The 9,005-nt window shown below is 39.6% G+C and overlaps 1 pseudogene; it reads left to right on the top strand.

Annotated features, from left to right (window-relative positions):
• Positions 1–1,949: 1,949 nt before the first annotated feature.
• Positions 1,950–3,082, top strand: LOC139945567 (galanin receptor 2b-like; annotated as a pseudogene).
• The last annotated feature ends 5,923 nt before the right edge of the window (positions 3,083–9,005 follow it).

The following is a 9,005-nucleotide window of genomic DNA, read 5'->3' as shown; positions in this document are numbered from 1 at the left end:
AGCAAGCAAGCAAGCAAGCAAGCAAGCAAGCAAGCAAGCAAGCAAGCAAGCAAGCAAGCAAGCAAGCAAGCAAGCAAGCAAGCAAGCAAGCAAGCAAGCAAGCAAGCAAGCAAGCAAGCAAGCAAGCAAGCAAGCAAGCAAGCAAGCAAGCAAGCAAGCAAGCAAGCAAGCAAGCAAGCAAGCAAGCAAGCAAGCAAGCAAGCAAGCAAGCAAGCAAGCAAGCAAGCAAGCAAGCAAGCAAGCAAGCAAGCAAGCAAGCAAGCAAGCAAGCAAGCAAGCAAGCAAGCAAGCAAGCAAGCAAGCAAGCAAGCAAGCAAGCAAGCAAGCAAGCAAGCAAGCAAGCAAGCAAGCAAGCAAGCAAGCAAGCAAGCAAGCAAGCAAGCAAGCAAGCAAGCAAGCAAGCAAGCAAGCAAGCAAGCAAGCAAGCAAGCAAGCAAGCAAGCAAGCAAGCAAGCAAGCAAGCAAGCAAGCAAGCAAGCAAGCAAGCAAGCAAGCAAGCAAGCAAGCAAGCAAGCAAGCAAGCAAGCAAGCAAGCAAGCAAGCAAGCAAGCAAGCAAGCAAGCAAGCAAGCAAGCAAGCAAGCAAGCAAGCAAGCAAGCAAGCAAGCAAGCAAGCAAGCAAGCAAGCAAGCAAGCAAGCAAGCAAGCAAGCAAGCAAGCAAGCAAGCAAGCAAGCAAGCAAGCAAGCAAGCAAGCAAGCAAGCAAGCAAGCAAGCAAGCAAGCAAGCAAGCAAGCAAGCAAGCAAGCAAGCAAGCAAGCAAGCAAGCAAGCAAGCAAGCAAGCAAGCAAGCAAGCAAGCAAGCAAGCAAGCAAGCAAGCAAGCAAGCAAGCAAGCAAGCAAGCAAGCAAGCAAGCAAGCAAGCAAGCAAGCAAGCAAGCAAGCAAGCAAGCAAGCAAGCAAGCAAGCAAGCAAGCAAGCAAGCAAGCAAGCAAGCAAGCAAGCAAGCAAGCAAGCAAGCAAGCAAGCAAGCAAGCAAGCAAGCAAGCAAGCAAGCAAGCAAGCAAGCAAGCAAGCAAGCAAGCAAGCAAGCAAGCAAGCAAGCAAGCAAGCAAGCAAGCAAGCAAGCAAGCAAGCAAGCAAGCAAGCAAGCAAGCAAGCAAGCAAGCAAGCAAGCAAGCAAACAAACAAACAAACAAACAAACAAACACACAAACAAACAGACAAACAGACAAACAGACAGACAGACAGACAGACAGACAGACAGACAGACAGACAGACAGACAGACAGACAGACAGACATCCCACTGTTGTGCAAGACAAACGTTTAAACCAACAAATCATTCCCAAACACTTGACTTTTAAATCGAAATAAAACAAAACGTATACCCCTCCGTAACACCAGGAGCAGGTGAACACAACAGTGCCGCACCTTTTGGGGAAAGCTTTTTGTTGTTGTTATTATTCCAAGAATTGCCTGCATTTCTGTTATCTAATTACGAAATACACCTGCCGGCACTTAAAACCAATACACTAAAAAACTTCTGGTTACTGATTCATCGTTATGATAATTGCTATTATCGAAGAGCAGCGTTTCAAATTGCGGCCTTGTAGCACCCGTATTGCGAAGGTTTTCTTGAGTCGTATCGCGGCACTGGCACCTGAGCGCATCAGTAAAAAGCGTGTATCTTTGAGTCACTCGCCTTCTGAGCAGAGCATACTGTAAATGGTGCACTCTCTTGATTGGATGACGCGATACTTGGAGATCGTGCATAACAACCTCGGTGTGCTAGGTGGGATGACCAGTCAGTCGCAACAGCACTCTCGTCTTCTCGGTGTAATAGACAAAGTTCTCCTTTAAAAAGGGCCGAATAGTGGCATCAGACATTTGTGCTTCTTGCTGCCGGAATAACGATTTGTGTTGATGATCCTCCTTGTGAATTGATGAATGTATGTATGAGCGGTGATTGAGTTAAATTGTTGACGTTGTTTTAAAAATTAACTTTCCAAAATGGCCGAGAGTATTGTAGTGCTTCGCGTCATCAAGACCATCGTCGGCTTACTGGGGTTCTTCGGCAACTCCCTGGTGTGTCTCGTTATCTACAAGACACAAGCAATGCACACCAAGACTAACGCCTTCATAGCCAACCAGGCCGTAATTGACTTCATGGGGTCCATCACGCTGCTGCTCGGTAGCAACATCCCCTTGCCGAAGCCCCTCCCGGACGGGGGTTTCGGTGATTTCATCTGCCGGGTATGGGACTCGGACTTCTTCCTTTGGGCGTTCTTAACCTCCTCGACCATCAACCTGGTCTTTCTGACATTCGAGAGGTCTTTCTGACATTCGAGAGATACTTTGCGATTGTTTTTCCATTCAAGTTTGCAAGGTTTTACGGGCCGACCACCGTCACCGTAATGATGACCGCGTCATGGTTGATAGGCTGTTGCAGTAGTAGTTATAACATCTTCTTCTACGCCAATATCAACGGGACTTGCACGTCACTGAGCATACCAGGGTCCCAGGCTATCGGTGTCATGATTTTCTTCCTCCAGTATGCGATTCCCGTCACTGCGATCCTGCTAGCGTATGTCCACATCACCGTAGTTTTGAAACGAGGCGCGGCTCAGATCGGTCCCCAGCCCAGCAGCCAGTCGGCTAACCGGTCGGCCGTAGAGTCGGCCGGGGACTCCCTGCTCCGGGCTCGGCGGAACACCTTCAAGACTCTCTTCATCGTCTTCATCACGTACGTCTTCTGTTGGACTCTCAACTCGGTCATTTTCTTCATGTTCAACTTCGGCTACCAGCTGGATTTCGAAGGAGCGTTGTACATTGTGTCCGTTGCGCTCGTTGCCTCAAATTCGTGTGCAAATCCTATCATATATGCCGTCAAATACCGACAATTCCGTCAGGGACTTGCGAAGATGTTTGGCCGAAGGCAGGCTGAGGTCATTAACAGTAACGGGGGGACTGCGTGAACGCTGGTATGTTTTCAACCACACGGCGAAGGTATCTCCAAATATCGAAAACTGAAACTTGTTTCGCAAAGTACACTTTAGGAGCACGATTGGAGAGCACTTAAAGTATATTTAAATTTTGGTGAGATCATATTGTAATTGATACCCTGACTATTTTAAGTTAGTTCAAAGAGCAGCAATTTGAAATAGTTTTGCTGTATAAGCAAAGACTGCTTCCATTGGTATACTTTCTATTGTTTGTGAATCAAGATGGAGCACAGCGCACTCGCGTGAAATCTTCAAATGAAGACAGTACTGAGAATGTATCTATATTACTCTTTCTACAGGAAAAAAGATACATCACATCATGGAGTCCTCCATGATCACTTGTAATGTTATTGAAACTGCTACTAGTCCCACTGGTGCAGTACCATTCTATCCTTGAACCGTATGCCACTGGGTATGTTGGATAAAAGCCATTGGACACTTTTGGTAGTTGGCAAAGACCAGTCTTCTCACTTAGTGTATCTTCAACATATGTACAAAATAACAAACCTGTGAAAAGTTGAGCTCGGTGGTCGTCGGAGTTGTGGGAAGCTATTCAAGAAAAAACACCATTGTCACACGAACTTGTGTACTTTCATATGCTTGATTTCGAGACCTCAATTAATTCACAATCTGAGGTCTCAAAATCAAATTCGTGGAAATTCTAAAAAACTACGTCACTTCAGAGGGAGTTGTTTCTCAAAATGTTTTATACTATCAACAGCTTCCCACTACTCGTTACCAAGGAGGTTTTATGCTAATAACTACTTTGAGTAACTACCAAAAGTGTCCACTGCCTTTAAAATGCTAAGAGTGCTGTGGTACCAAGCTCAACTTCAACCTTATGGCCATGATACACTTTCGGAACAGAAAAAAAAAAGTTCATAGATCTACAAAATAACTAACAGGGTTTACAGCAGGTAATGGTAAAAGACTTCTCTTGAAATATTATTCCATGAAATGCTTTACTACTTGAGAAAACATCGAAACAATTATCCATTATATCGACATCGAGAATTACGGATTTATAGTAAACACATGTCATGGCCCGGCGAAACGTGCGGAAACAAGGGTGGGTTTCCCCGTTATTTTCTCCCGACTCCGATGACCGATTGAGCGTATAATTTTCATAGGTTTGTTCTTTTATACACAAGTTGTGATACACGAAATGTGGGCCTTGAACCATCCTGTTTACCGAAAGTGTCCACTGGCTGATGTTGGTCAAACTGAGCAGTAATGCTAGTGCCGTACTTTTTTTGAACCAAAATAAGGTACACCAGAGGTTATGTTGAAAAATTTGCTTCTACTGTTGCGCTACCATCATACTCTCATTGAATCAAGATAAGGTACATCACATGTAATTTTGGCAAAACCGCTACTTACTAATGTTGCGGTACCATTCTTTCTTTCAATCGGCACATTATGCTCACAATAATGCTGTGCTCATTTTATGTAGTGAAAATCGAGAGCATTTATAAAAAGGGCATAATTGAGTCAACTGCGTTTGAATCAATACTGGGGCCAATTTCATAGAGCTGCTTAAGCAAAAAAATTGCTTAAGCACGAAAATAGCTCGCTTATTTTACACATGTTACTGGCCAAAATTTCATGCCACATACATTGCTTATGACTAGTATTTAGCTGTTGTTTACTTAGCATTACAATTGAGTGGAGTCTTGGCCGGTAATCTGATTTTAATAGATGTTAAATGAGTATACAGTGATAACACACATGGATGTATGGGTAAAAAACCAAAATTAATAATCTGATTTTACTAAGCAATTAGTTTTTTGCTTAAGCTTTTTTGTTTTTGCTTAAGCAGCTCTATGAAATTGGGTCCTGTACTGCGAATGATTCTTGCGAAGCGCAATTTCTTGCGTCACAACACACGTAACAATTATCGCGTCACAAAATTTCCGCTTTCATTTGCAGGAAGTATATCGGGCTTTACAAAATTTATGACAATCTTCTTTGTGTTATTTATTAATTGTTGGAATAATGAGAAGGCGTTGAAACTTTGCATGGTGAAGAAATAATTAGCTGAGTTTTTTTTGGTAGCAAGTGATAAAAATAATAGTTAAGAATTGATTGAAAACATCTAGATATTTGAACATGAAAATCTTTACATTTAAAACTACGTTGTAAATCAGCTAAGCGTGATGTCGAAAAATAAGCAAATTGACATAATCTTGACAATGTATGTACAGAAGGATTCTGAAAATTGATGTGAAAAGTGGCTGGAAAATGCTTTTTCGAAAAAATAAAATTGTTTTTGTCACGTGCGTCATCCCTGAAACACCTTTTTTGAAAATTGTTGTAGAGGGTTCCCCAGTTATTTCACAGCAAAGGTGATTTTTTTAAAATCATGAATTAGAACTAAATTATGACCCCACTTGTCTTCTTTCACTTGACATTTAAAGGAACGTTACATAACTGGTAAGATACAAAAATCATGAAGTTCACAGATTTACATCAAACTTACAAGGTCTAATGATGATGAGAGTAGAAAAAATCCCTTGAAATATTTCTGTCTGAAATTTCATATTTGATGAGAAATAAATAATTTAATTTCGCGTTTGGAGTTGATCGTTAAGGGAGCGTTTTATTCGTTTCCATTTTAGTTTCGATGCACTGCCATATTTGTAATTTGTTTTTCACTACTCTCTCGTGGTCAATTGATCTCGAACTTCTATAATTTTGTTAGTTTATGATGGGGGGGGGGGGGTTACATAAAGTACTTACACTGTCAGCAGTTTTTGTTTTGTCAGCAAAACCAACTCTGTAATGTTCTGTTAAAAAACACGTCCGCTTCTATATTGGAGCAACTGTTTTTACATTGATTATGTATATAAGTAGCCCTTTAGAATGATCTGTGTTTTTAATTTATTTCCACCCAATTATCAATCCCGCTTCAATTTTCAACTATTTGTATTGACTAATTATTCACCCACCTTCATTTTTGAAGCGTGAGAAAGATACAGTTAAACAGAAAAAGCATTGATATTTTGGAAAGGACGTTTAACATCAAAGATGTTTAAAATGCTTGCCCAACCTTTTTATACCACTATATCCTTTAACTAACTTAAGGTATTATTAAAGTGAAGACCCACCGAATACAATGTAATAACGCTTGGAAACTATAATATAAGAAAATGAGCGAGCCGTTTTTTTTTCACCGAGCAGCTTATATAATTCTTTAGAACATTTCGCAAAATTTACTGCTAAGCAGAATCTATAGCAGAAAACCGGTCAAAATTTAGGTCGTGGTATTTTCGCCGGGGACCGTGTGCTGAGAAATGTTAGTTCTTTTACTAAGCAGCTCTATGAAATTAGGCTTTTACGACATTAAGGCAGATAATTCTTACGATCTCAATGATTTTCGTATTATGCCAAGAGGGAACTGATGTTTTACTGAGTCCACATTTATTGTTGTTGTTGTATTTATTTTAATTATTTATTTATTTATTTATTGTGAGAAAGCTTAAATCTTTTCCTTTTTGGGAAAACATGAATTATAGATGAATGTCTTTTCGGAAAAAGGTCAGAAAAAGCAATCGCCTGCTGGTCGGGAAACTTAATTTTGCAAACTAGACGATGGCATTATGTTAATGAGGAAGTTGCGGTGTTCGAAAATTACAGGCAAGGACAAAACTGATTTGTGTTGTGATCAAAAGATTCAACATTAAAATGTATAAAACTAGACGTTGTTCATGTACATTAGTAGTATTGAACAGTTTTGCAGAAAATATTGAAAAATCGTATAGTTTTCCAAACATCTGTTGAAATAATTGTGTATATTATATTAATAATATTAACAACACTAAACTAAATAAACTCAAATTCAGCTTCCAATGTATTTCCTATATAGAGTTATATCTAATAATAATAATAATAATTAACCATTCTTGTAAAGCGCATAACACATAGTAGTTAAACATGCCCCTATAAGCGCTCTAGAGAAAAACACAACCTAATACAAAAACAAGATATACCGAGTGACACACACAAATGCAAGAATTAAATGTTAGATAAGTGCGTCTTTAAAGCAATCATAAACTTAACAAATTGAATCAATGTTTTTCAAATGTTCCGGGAGATTGTTCCATAACGTTGAGTGGAGCTGCATTCACAGTATGAAAACCACGTCACTTCAGAGGGAGCTGTTTCTCACAATGTTTCATACTGTCAAATCTCCCCATTACTCGTAATCAAGAAAGATTTTATGATAATAATTGTTTTGAGTAATTACCAATAGTGTCCACTGCCTTTACCAGCTCTATCAATTAAGGAGGCGCAAAATTATATAAAAAAACCCATCCGTACCCCTTGTATGTATCAGTGAAACACATTGTATATACCCACTAAGGAATGTGTCTAATGAATATTGATATAGGTTTAATACCGTTCTCAACCGTATGTATTTATATAGCAATTATTAAATAAATGCATCAATTTAATAATACCTAATAAATTGTGCTGTGAGATATTGTACACAGAAGCTATTGCCATGACAACCGGAAACTCTATTATGTCCACGGTCTTTAAAGGCACTGTACAGTATGCTCTGATTGTCTTCAGGAGAAATGTCTGCTAAACCATTTCATTGTGCTGTTTCAACATTGCATGCTGCTAATTTTCGATTCTCTCTTAGGTATCGTTATGCTACAATACCCATGCGATTTCAATTTGAACACTTCGGTTTTTTTGCAGTGATAATCACAACCACAAAACACAACTTCTGCATTTATGAAAAAGACATTAAAACAAGGTCTCCATATCAAGGGTAAATGGGTACCTGTGAGGGAAAAGATTGTTCTTGAGATGAATTTAGCCACACAGGCTGTACACTCTTCAGGGAGCTGAGATGGTTTAAGGAATGATTTAAGGCCCAGTGACCAGGAGTAATAATGGTGGAAGTGATTTGAGGTGTGAAAAGCGCTACATGAAAACTGGTTGTTATTATTATGTACGAGAAATAATTTTATACTCTTTTTGTTCTCGTAGTTATGGTGTTTCAGCAAACAACAGGCAATTAAAATGACTGACTCGTAAATAAAATGGAATACGAAAAGAGTCAACCTCGAGCAATTGACATTTGAACACGATCCAGTTTACCCCTGCCCTCTTGGGGGATTTGTGTAGTTTACATGGTACCTGTCCACGTAGCCTTGATGTAAACCAATGGTCGGATCAAATAGCTCAAGTTCAACCTCGGCATTGCAATATTTGTATACAGTTCAATAATTGTACAATTTGTTTTTGATAGTGCTGTCCTAGAGTCAGTGACGGCCCATCACTGTTGACTTGAGATCTCATGTCATGTTTTATTTCAAGACTTTTATTTCCATTCAAACAGATTAATCAAAATAGATACAGAACTGTATTCAGGAGAATCAGAAATGGGGGCATAACCAGAAAGCCAAAGCTTGTGGCAGGAATGCCAAGACAAACAAAAACACAAAGTCCAATGGACTAACGTGAACATTTACAAGTGTGATATCGACGATATACACTAAACTGTACTTGTATTTTGAAGCAAATGGGTCAGGCCCCACGATATCCAGGTCAGTTCTGATCTGGGATATTTAAGAGATAATGAAAACTCTTTTTTATTACAACAAGTCTTAAATATTTCCTTGTGACGTAATATATTTTTTATAACAACATTCAAGCACAGTTTTCCTAAGACTTTCTGACTCTTTTAGAGTAAGGCCCGGTTCATATACTTCCCCAGTGATCGCAAATTCAAAGCAAATTATTACGTCATGTGGCTACCTTGCAGGGAATGATTTGCAGAAGTTAAACACATTCTAACTGGTATACGAATGATTCTTTACGAATTTCTGACTTCGAAATTACCGGCAAGCGTTTGATAACCATTAAAATGGTCGAATAAACTATCACCGAAAGGGAGCGGGCAGGTGCGAAACTTGCAGCTCGATTGTCAATCTTAGCAAACCAACAACTCTATATGAACTATCCAGTATATTGAGTCTAGACATCATGACACATACGGTTTAGGAACTGTCAATTGCAGCACGTCGTACATCCTCACCTATCAGCATGG

Source organism: Asterias amurensis, chromosome 12, assembly GCF_032118995.1.
Source record: "Asterias amurensis chromosome 12, ASM3211899v1".
In the NCBI taxonomy this organism is placed as follows: domain Eukaryota; kingdom Metazoa; phylum Echinodermata; class Asteroidea; order Forcipulatida; family Asteriidae; genus Asterias; species Asterias amurensis.
Note: the sequence above shows the minus strand (reverse complement) of the source record. Positions and strands in the feature narration are given on the sequence as shown.